This window comes from Papaver somniferum, chromosome 7 (genome assembly GCF_003573695.1).
Source record: "Papaver somniferum cultivar HN1 chromosome 7, ASM357369v1, whole genome shotgun sequence".
Lineage (NCBI taxonomy): Eukaryota > Viridiplantae > Streptophyta > Magnoliopsida > Ranunculales > Papaveraceae > Papaver > Papaver somniferum.
This window is the reverse complement of record NC_039364.1, coordinates 136056806-136068245: the sequence shown is the minus strand read 5'-3', so window position 1 is coordinate 136068245 and position 11440 is coordinate 136056806. Positions and strand designations below refer to the sequence as shown.

The window sequence follows — 11440 nt, the reverse complement described above, 5'->3', positions numbered from 1 at the left end:
ATTAAATTCCTAAAGAAAAAATTCTCCCAAAAATAAATCCGTGTAGGAAAGGGACTTGGTGCATGGTATACGCGTATATCGCATGGGTCAAAATATGTATTTTTGCCCAGGATAAGACTGAGTTACCCACTCTTGAACTCAGCAACAGGGATGGAAGCAAAACGCCGCACAAAATATAAGAAGAAGAAAAGTAGACCTAGAGATAGTCGCTGCTTGTGTGTTTTTAAAACAGAATTTCGAGTCATATTTATAGGATGAGATACTTGCAAATCAAGTTAGGTTTTTTGTTTTCTTCAAAAACAAGTAAAACTCGTAAAAGGAATTTCCCACAAATAAATCTCTTAAAAAATAATTTTGGAATTAAATTCCTAAAGAAAAAATTCTCCCAAAAATAAATCCGTGTAGGAAAGGGACTTGGTGCATGGTATACGCGTATATCGCATGGGTCAAAATATGTATTTCTGACCACCCGCTCCACCCACGTTTTACAATTCATACATAAGTGTATGATTATATAGTGGAGCTCCTCTTTAGTTTTCCACAATGTGGGACTAAAGGTTCCACTTCATTCACCCAAAAATGAGTGAGTATCCTTAGACCCTTAGGTCATTAGATCAAACCATACCAAGACCATAAAATCTTTTTAATTAAAACTCATTTTCTCCAACATCTGCAGTCATCAAGAGAAGAACAACGAACCTATCTACTACAGGCGGCGTTCAATCTGGATTATGGGGTCTCTGCAGTTCGTGATTTCACAGCATCGAAGATGGGTTTAATTTTGGGATTCTAAATACAGGTTTGAATTTGGTTCTAGTCGAATTTGTGTATGAGTTGGTTAATTCATGTTGAGTGCTGGCTTAATTGATCTTATTTGGGGCTTTGTCGGAACAGCTGAAGGTGTTATAAGACATCGTCGATGGAGTGATGGGGGAGTGGAACTGTGAAGAAGAAAGATGATGTTGTATTGGAAATGAAGAGGAAGAAGGAGGTGAAAATATTCTTGAAGCAGTTGATTTGAAATCAGCAATAGAAATTGATGGTTCTGGTGTGGAAGCTAAAGCTGTGTTGAAGACGCAGCAAGCTTACAGAGGTTACAGGACTTACGTTAGATGATTCTGCTGTTCTTGATGAAGAATACTGGTAATTTCCGAACTCTAAACAAACCCCTTCGTTTCATTCTTTGTAAAAGTTGTTGTTTTCTGTCTGTTCTGGATATTTATGGTGGTGGTTGTTTGTTTTGCAGGTGGCAAGTAATTGATTTTGCTAGATTGAATCACAGTACAATTTCTTTCTTTAATATCCCTGAAACACCTATCTCCAGGTGGAATTGAGTTGCTTTGAATGTATCCAAGGTTTGTTTCTTAAATTACAGAATCTTACTAAGGAAGTTTGATTCTTTTTTTTCTCAATTGAAGTTTGTAAAATTCCCAATTTATATGGTTTGTGCAGGTTAGACATAGTTTGCATTTGTACTATGAAGAGTGGTCTAATGGAGATGCAGGACATTCATTCTTCTATTGGTGAGTGTAATTCAGTAATTTTCCAGTCATAATTTTTTTTTCGACGAGAGTAATTTTATGGTATATTACAGGACAAATTTTTTAGTTGTGGAAAACATCTAATTGATTGAAAGAGAGGCTCACACTTGCAAATGCTTGCATAGCAATATGTACAAGAAAGGAGAAATCCCAGCACTCCCAGACATCGCTGCTGCTCAAAAACTTATCTCAGGCTGACAGGCTCCAAATGAGAAGGCTACAGGTCCGAATGAGAAGAAGAGATCAAAGTGTCCAGTTTATATAGTTTTCTCAATGTGAGTTTATCATGTGATAACTTTGCACCATCTGATCATATTTGGATCAACTTCATGTACAATTTAGTCTTGTTAAATGTTCATCTTTCCTTTTGTGATGTATCTTGCTGTCTAAATTTGCAGTTCAATACATGTAAGAACCAGTGGAGTACGGTTGTTTCATTGGAGGACTTTCATGGTCAACATCTTACAGAGGTCTTAAAAGTGCTTTCAAATAGTTTGGTAATCTTGTGGAAGCCAAGGTAGTCACTTAAACTTCGTGTTTACCGTCTCATTGCTTACTAAGTTGTTGTATCTCGTACAGCTAGCCGTATTTTATCTGAAAATTTGAAAAAAAAGACGATTTTACAGATATCTAATTAGCAGTTGTGACCATTTGATTGCAGGATTACATGGCATAAGAGCAAATTACAGAAAGGACTTCTCAAACATAGATCTAACGAAACAACAAATAGCAGTCGCTGCTTACCTTATTGATATGTTGGTAATGTGGAACAAGGTAAAAGAAAGCAATACTAGATTGCTATAAGCAAGAAGAGAAGAGAATTCTAGCAAGAAGAGAAAGATAAGTTTTGTGTTTAATAATTTGATTGAGTAATAGATAGCTCTTATAAGACTTAATCTAGCCTTTATATAGGCTTGAAGAATAACTAAACTAGGAAACAGAAAACTAAAAGGAAATCTAAAAGAATCCTAAAAATAAGAAAGACTGAAACTAGGAAACCATGGAAGCCAAACCTCTAAGCGGAATCTTCTGGAATTGTAGTATGCCCTGAATCAGTCCCCCCTTCTAGAGTAAAGCTCGTCCTCGAGTTGTCCAAACAAACCAGAAGTTCATTGTCACCATGAAACGTAAAAATCTCTTGAACATTAAATGTGTTGGAGATATTCCAATCATTTGGTAGATCAATAACATAAGCATTATCATTGATCTTCTTTAAAACCTTGAAAGGACCATATTTCTTCATCTTGGTTTTGTTATAAGTACCCACTGGAAATCTCTCTTTTCTTAGATGTATCATCACGAGCTCCCCTTCCTTGAAGGTTTTAAACCTCTTGTGTTTATCAGCATCCTCTTTATATTTAGAATTGGACTTCTCCAGTTTAGATTTTACTTCATTATGTAATTCAGTTGCTTTGTCTACAAAAGAGTCGGCTGCAGTGTTTGTACTCTGTGTGGTGGGTAAGGCTACCAAATCAAGAGTATGATTAGGTACTTTAGAGTACACAATCTCAAGGAGTTTTCCCAGTAGAACGATTCATAGAAGTGTTGAAAGCGAATTCCATATGTGGCAATAACACATCCCACTGCTTACTATTATCCAGGCACTTAGATCGAATCAAATTCCCAATTGATCTATTAACAACCTCAGTCTGTCCATCAGTTTGCGGATGTGAAGTTGTGATGAATTGTAAAATTGTGCCTAAGCGCATCCATAAACTTTTCCAGAAATAAGTCAAAAATTTTGTATCTCTGTCAGAAGTGATAGACTTTGGAACCCCATGCAATCTTACTACTTCTTTAAAGAACAAAGAAGCAACATTAGAAGCGTCAGTTGATTTCTTACAAGCTACGAAGTGAGCCATTTTAGAGTAACGATCAACTACGACCATAACAGAATCATTACCTCTAGCAGTACGAGGTAAACCAAATATAAAATCCATACTTATATCAACCCAAGGTGCATTAGGAACTGGTAAAGGAGTATACAACCCGGTATTTTGAATTGTACCCTTTGCTATCTGACAGACCATGCATTTTTGTACGAACTTTTGTACATCACGTTTCAAAGATGGCAAGAAATATCTTTCTTCAATCAGGGCAATGGTTTTATCTCTCCCAAAATGACCACCAAGACCACTGCCATGTAATTCTCGCATAAGATGTAAACTTAAAGACCCTTGAGGAATACAATCGATTCCCTTTAAAAAGAAAACCTTCTTGTATAAGAAAATCATCAACCCCATGAGTTTGATAACTGCATTGATCCTATAGTTTGCCAAAATCTTCATCTTCTGGATAAATGTCTTTGATATAGTCAAATGCATAACTCTCATTACGAATTGTTGTTAATAGATGACTTCTTCTACTTAAGGCATCAGCAACTTGATTCAATTTGCCACTTTTATGTCTCACGGAGAAAGTGTATTTGTTGAGTGTGGAAAGCCATCGATCATGCATTCTGTTAACTTTAGCAGAAGTATTCAAAAACTTCAAAGCATGGTTGTCAGTGTTGACAACAAATTCCCTATGTATAAGATAAGTATGCCACTGCTTAAGAGATTGAACAAGAGCTAATAACTCTAATTCATATGTAGACCATTTCTTTTGTGCATCTGAATTCTTCTCAATGTAATATGCAATTGGATGACCCTCCTGTGATAATACTGCACCAATACCAACAACAGATGCATCACAATCTATTTCAAAAGGCTTGTTGAAATTCGGAAGTGCAAGAATTGGTGTCGTACAAAGCTTTTCTTTAAAAAGAATAAAGCTTTTATCCATTGCTTCTGTCCACTCAAACTTCTCCTTTTTGAGACAGTCAGTCAAAGGTGCAGAAATAGAGCTAAAGTTCTTCACAAATCTTCGATAGAAAGAAGCCAAACCATGAAAACTACGAACATCACGAATAGAAGTAGGAACTGGCCAATCTTCAATTGCTTGAACTTTAGAAGGATCGACATGAATACCATCAGTAGAAATCACATATCCCAAAAATGTTACTGAAGAAGCCATGAAGGTACACTTCTTCAAATTAACATATAAAGAGTTGTCAGCAAGAACTTGAAACACTTGTGAAAGATGTTGGAGGTGTTCTGGCTCACTGAAAAATTAGTATGTCATCAAAATAGACAATAACAAATTTACTGAGAAAGGGTTGGAGAACCTGATTCATAAGTCGCATAAAATTACTAGGTGCATTAGATAACCCAAACGGCATGACCAGCCATTCATATAAACCTTCACGTGTCTTGAATGTTGTTTTCCACTCATCTCCACCTCGAATGCGTATTTGGTGGTAACCACTGCGTAAATCCAACTTAGTAAAAATAATAGAGCCCGACAGTAAATCAATCATATCATCAATACGCGGGATCAGAAATCTATAAGGAATGGTGATGCGATTTAATGCTCTGCAATCGATACACATCCTCCATCCATTTTCTTTTTTACTAACCAAGAAGGCAGGACTGGCACAAGGAATGTTGCTAGGTCGTATCAAACCCTTTGTACGCAAATTATTTACCTGTCCCTGTAATATCTCATGCTCAGCAGGACTCAAGCGATAGTGTGCTTGGTTTGGTAAAGAGGCTCCAGGAATAAAATCGATGCAGTGTTGAATATTCCGTAAAGGAGGTAATGCAGTTGGTAGTTCATCTGGAAATAAAACATTATATTGAAATAATAAGGGCTTCACCTTTGCAGGCAACTCAATCATAGGCTTAGAATCTTCATGGGAATGTAAAGAATGTTGTGTGTGCAAAGAACGAATAACAGTGGCTACGACAGCATCAGTCTGCGCACAAGAGTTTGAAGTAGAATTGGATGGACTAAGAACCTTGGTTTTCCAATTATGAACAAAAGTGTAAGTATTCTCGAAACCATTGTGAACCGCGTGAAGATCGTATTGCCAAGGTCTGCCAAGAAGAAGATGGGTTTCCGTCATATTAATGACATCACATAGAACTGTGTCTTCATAACCCTCAAAAGAGAATGACACATAACACTGAAGAGTAATCTTCTGTGTGCTAGAGGCATTAACCCATCCTACAGTGTAAGGTTCTGGAAGAGAAGTTACTGGTAGTTCAAGCTTCTTAACTACGTGATCAGCAATATAATTATCCACACTGCCACTATCAATTATCATCTTGCAGATTTTACCCCCAATATAACATCTGGATTTAAAGATACTGTGTCTCTGAGACTTGCATTGTTGAGTAAGAAATAATGGACGAATCATCCCAACAAACTCATCGTCATCACCAGGTGAGTCTTCATCTTCGAACTCATTAAGCGCACCAGTGACTTCATTAATGAACTGAGGTTCACCAATCAAAGCATTGAATTTCCGACAATCACCAGACGTGTGCCCCGATTGCTGGCATTTATTGCACTTATCTCCATGAAATTTTGCATAAGTATTAGTAGTTCCATGTTGCGGTGGAAATTGTTGTTGCCTGTTATGAAACCGATTCCCTGTAGTAGGAGGAGTTGGTTGCAGAGATTGAGACTGCTGACCCGGCTGAAGATCAACTGGATTGTCTAAGATAGGTGTTGCCAGAGGTGGAGTATAAGGCACAATATGGCTAGGTTGTCGATGTGAATGGCTAACATCATCATAAGGAGGCCTGGGAATAGTCAAAACAGTATCTGGAGAAAAGTTTTGAGATGAATTGGTACCCCCGGAATTATTTTGATAACGCCCTAGTCTGGATGGATAAGTCCTAGAAGAACGAAGAAGGCGATTTTCTATCTTAATAGCTTGCTGCACAGCTTCGACCATAGTAAAAACTGAATGAGTCATACCATTTTGTATTAATCTATTCATCCCCTCAATGAATCTTGCAACTAACTGTTCTTCAGATTCTTTGAGTTGATTTCGTGCCACCAAATTATAAAAATCTGACACATATTCTTCAACAGTGCGTGCCCCCTGCTGAATGTTCTGCAATTTGATGAAAAGTTGCTGCATAAAGTCTCTAGGTAATAACTTATCCCTAATCAAAGTTTTCATACGTGTCCAAGTACGTATTTTCGGTTTGTTAGCGTTTCTACGATCATCACAGATCTTATCCCACCAGGCTGCAGCTCCTCCTTTGAGCTTGTAAGTCACAAGTTTGACCTTAGAATCTTCAGGGACTTCCATAAATTCGAAAAAAGCTTCTACCTCAAAGAACCAATCAGTTAGTTCTTCAATACAAAAATTTCCAGAGAAGTTGGGAATATCAGCTTTTAGCTTATATTCGGGTAAAGAACTGTAAGGGTTGTGACCAGTTTTTAAACGTCGTTCTTCAATCCAATTCTTCTCTAGATCGTTCTCACGTTCATCTTCATCATCATTGTCGAGTGTAGGAGAAACTAGCTTCTTCTTTGAATGACCTATGAACCCTTCATACGGTTTCTTAATGTTTAAAGTACGCAATACATCTTTAGGTACTTCATCATTCTGTAAAAACTGAAGTGTATCGTTTTTAGTTTTTTCTTCTAAGTCTACAAGCTCGGGCATATCCAAATCTATATTTATGTGTTTTGCAACTTTGAAAAGCTGATTCTGCATTGCTTCAAGCTTGTTATCTCTTAACCCTAATTTTTCCTCCATGGACTTCTCAAGAGTTTCAGTAATGTTTTTTGCCAAAATCTCGGTATGAGATTTGATGAGAGCTTCGATTGCTGCTAGAGTAACTGGTTGAGCAGTCATTTTTATTTTTATTTTGTACTTAAAAGGAATGAAAGGTGTTGCGGAAGCGAAGTAAAGGATCAAGTGATAGGATGAAAAACCTAAAACTAAGCGGGTGATACCAACTAATGTGGAACAAGGTAAAAGAAAGCAATACTAGATTGCTATAAGCAAGAAGAGAAGAGAATTCTAGCAAGAAGAGAAAGATAAGTTTTGTGTTTAATAATTTGATTGAGTAATAGATAGCTCTTACAAGACTTAATCTAGCCTTTATATAGGCTTGAAGAATAACTAAACTAGGAAACAGAAAACTAAAAGGAAATCTAAAAGAATCCTAAAAATAAGAAAGACTGAAACTAGGAAACCATGGAAGCCAAACCTCTAAGTGGAATCTTCGGGAATTGTAGTATGCCCTGCATCAGTTGGCTCAAATGAATCAACTAAAGATCTAAAAGAATCAATATGAACTAGAGAAAAACTGAACAAAAAGTGAAATAAAAACAAAGAACAGAGAAATCTAGGAGGTGGTATAGAGGTAATTTTAGGGAATACTAGGGATAAATTTTTGATGTGGGTGGAATTTGATGTGTTCATGTGGGATGAATGGGATGTTGACATGTGTCTTTGTGTATTAACCACGCCTTAGCCGTTTTACCTGGAGAATGTATGTGTTCATAAATACCCTCCTTCAAATCTCTTATTGTTAGAATGTTAGAAAATATACGAGTTTCAAATAAGGGAATTTAAAAAGTATCCAAGACGGCAAGACTTAAACCTAGTTTTTTGCATCGGTAAAAAAAGATCAGATTTTATATATACCTAAGTTTTTGTTTGATGATCATCTGCAACCTAGCTTTTGATCAATCTTATATCTTCGCTTTCCACATTAGAAAATAAGATAATGACACAAATAACCATAAACCAATTAGTCCGAAAACAAACTAATTAAAGGATTGTAAAATCCATGACATCATCATCCATGAAGAATGTGTTCTTAATCATGATGCCATTACTTTGTTCATCAGGCCCCACATCTATTATCCTATAATTGTTGGTAATAGAAGAAGAAAAAAATACGTGGTTGTTATGAACCACTGTTTATTTACTAAGATGTGGTGTTAAAAATTAGGGTTTATTTTATCTTTATAAAAAGAGGCCTAATCTCTTATATTTTAACGTATTAATAGACTTTATCTCTCTTTTTTCCTTTTACTTTGTGTCTTCATCTCTATTTCACAAGACGTTATCAGCACGCTCTGCTATAAGCTATACACGGTTTTTCTTTATCTTATTATTATTAATTTCTATCTCCATCGCATATTACATTAAACATTTTTTTTCTTTTTAATGTTAGCCACACATGATCCAATCGAATCACACATATCTAATATTCCCTCCGTTTCATTTTAGATGAGTGTTTAGGGTTATTTTTTTGTTCCACATTACTTGATAGTTTTCATATTTTTCCCACAAAATTACCATCAATATCCTCACATTTTATCTTGGAACCATAAGTTTATTTTTAAACACAAATAGCAATTAATGTTTGAAGACTTTTCTCAGGGACATAAGTAGAATTTTTTTATATCTCTCTCCATTTCTTAATCTGTGTGAAAACTCCAAAAACATCATCTAAAGTAGAACGGAGGGAATATGATTTTTGAGATTTAATTTTAATGATATTTTATCGTTTTTTTGAGCACCACAAGTCTCTACCGGTCAAAGCATTATGGATGATTTAGTTTTATCTAATCGGTAGTGCTGGCGATTGCTTATAATCTTTTAGATGATGATATGTAATATACATAATCAATTGATTACTTCATGTTTGATTTTTATTTATTTATTTGTTTTCTTGATGATAAAGGAATTTATGTAGTGACTCCATAAAATCTATCAGTTAACTATAAAGAAAAAATAGTCTATATTTATGGGACATCGATGATCAATTTTGTTAAAACATTTGATTTCTTTTCTTCTCTAATTTTTTTATATAGAGAAAGAAAAAAAAATCATCAAAAGATGGTTTACAGTTTCTATTCCTCTCATGAAACTGTAATCACGAAAAATAGTTGTCTTCGTAGATTTTATTACCCTTACGGTAACTAATCATATGCATGATTCATAAACCTCCGACCAATTAAATTTGGTATCTTTTTCCATCATACGAAAATCATGTGACTAATGGTTTCTATTTTTCTTTTTTTTGCAAGAAACCATCTGTTAGCTACAAAGTTGATTATGCGATATTGAAAACGATAATGTTTTTTTCTTCGTTTGTCGACACAATTTTGTTAATTGTACAAACCAATTGATGTTGGTTTCCTCCATAAATTCTTTTTAATGAGATGTAAAAATTGGCATTCTAAGAACTTTTAGCCAATATTGGTAATTGATTTCTATTCTTTCAAAAAAAAACCTTCGTCAACCAAAAAGTATATTTTTCTCTACAAGGAATACGATAATGATTTCTTTATTTTTCTCAAAAGAATCATTCAAACCAATTGGATTTAGATTTCCATTTCTCTAAAAGGATGAGATTGATTATTATGTATTCACAATTGCAAACACCAATTGCCGCATTCCCGATGGATATTGAGCAATTTTTTTATATATTATTATTATTATTCTTTTTAGTGTTACTCTCCAAAATTGAGACCGTTCAACTTGATGTTGGAATACGGCAGGATATAAAAGACCAATGGGCGCGCGTCGGCCAAAATCATTAGTCCTTATGTGGTTATATTGATCTTGTTATGATTCTTTTCTTGATAAGGAAAGTGTCCATCATTTCACTCTAAATCATTACTCGTTGGACCTTGAGGTCACGAAGTTAATTTCAGATACGTCTGCGTATTTCAATGCTTTTGGTTTTAGCATAAATATATATATATATATTGATTTTGTTCCAAAAATAATTCATGGCTGATGTTAAATATGTATGTCCATTAAGACTACATTATTATTTTTTTATGTAGAAAGACATATTTCATAATGAGTATATATCTCGAGTTAATCGGATAACATGTAGTGAAATTCAAAGTTTTCGTTTATGAGATGGAAAAAATTTCCATCATGATCAGGGGGAGACATAGACTATCAGAAGCTTATGTTGATTAACTTAAAGTTATATCAATTTCTCTGCCCACGTGATCAAATCAAAAGGTTGTCCCTAATAGTAGGTGTGAAATGTCTCATTTTCCTTTATATAAGCTTTTGCCTCTTAAAAAGAAAATCTAATCACATATAGCAAAAAGTAACATTTAAAAATAAGCTACAAATAGTGTTTCAATAGAATCTATTAAAACAAGATTCACATTTTCATAGTTCATATCCACTCACTAGAAGATGGGGAAATTAAAATGCATGCGGGCTCTGGTACCAGTAATTCTGTGAAATTTTCAAGATATGCATACACGTGATTGGCTGCCATGAAATCCAAATTGGTTTGCATTAATTTCTCGATTGGCACATTTTTGGATCCAAATCTTAACACCTTAAACATGTCAGACCTATTAATTACAGGTTGGTGTAGTCATAATGCGTCGTTATGCGAGAAATTTGTTATTTTGTAAAAACGATTTGAGGGTCTTATTTATTTCTTTTATTTTTCCAGACCCTAGGATTGATTCAATAGTTGTTCTCTTTATACAATTCACTTGGTGTTGCTCTCTTTATATAATTCACTTGGCGTGGTAGTATTTGAAAGACTCGTATTGTATTCACACAAGAAACGTGGTCGGAGAACATATTCAATTTGTAATATTTGGAGGATTCAAATTATATATATTCAGTCATCCACCTGACTCTATCATATCAGGTTTAACAATCCTTTAAGTGTTTATCAAAAGTTTTGCAAAGTAAGAAAATCCAGATTAGTTGATGATATCAACTTTATAGGTCTCTTGAAGAGTCTTTAAAAACATTGAAATCCACGTCTTTGCAACATACATTTATTTTTCTTAAATATGCAGTTTAAAATTTATGCTTGCATGAACCTTATTTATCTTTGATACATGATATAGATTTAAGTATCTATTTTGATGGTTGTTCGTTTCAGGTGTTGTCCTATGTGGTTTCCCTGAAAAGATTCTAACGAGGTAACATCTCGCCGAGGATGAATTTTTATTCAATATGTTGATATTGTGCTCGTTTTCCTTCGTCGATATATTTTTTCCCATTAGGTTTTTAGTGGAAAGATTTTAGTGAGGCAATTTAATTC

General features: G+C 34.7%; 1 long non-coding RNA gene across 1 annotated transcript; it reads left to right on the top strand.

The window, feature by feature from the left end:
- Positions 1-663: 663 nt before the first annotated feature.
- Positions 664-2486, top strand: LOC113293010. Its single transcript, XR_003332002.1, has 7 exons — positions 664-799; positions 895-1143; positions 1247-1355; positions 1453-1523; positions 1595-1816; positions 1940-2058; positions 2203-2486. It is a non-coding gene; the product is annotated as an uncharacterized LOC113293010 (long non-coding RNA).
- Positions 2487-11440: the final 8954 nt, after the last annotated feature.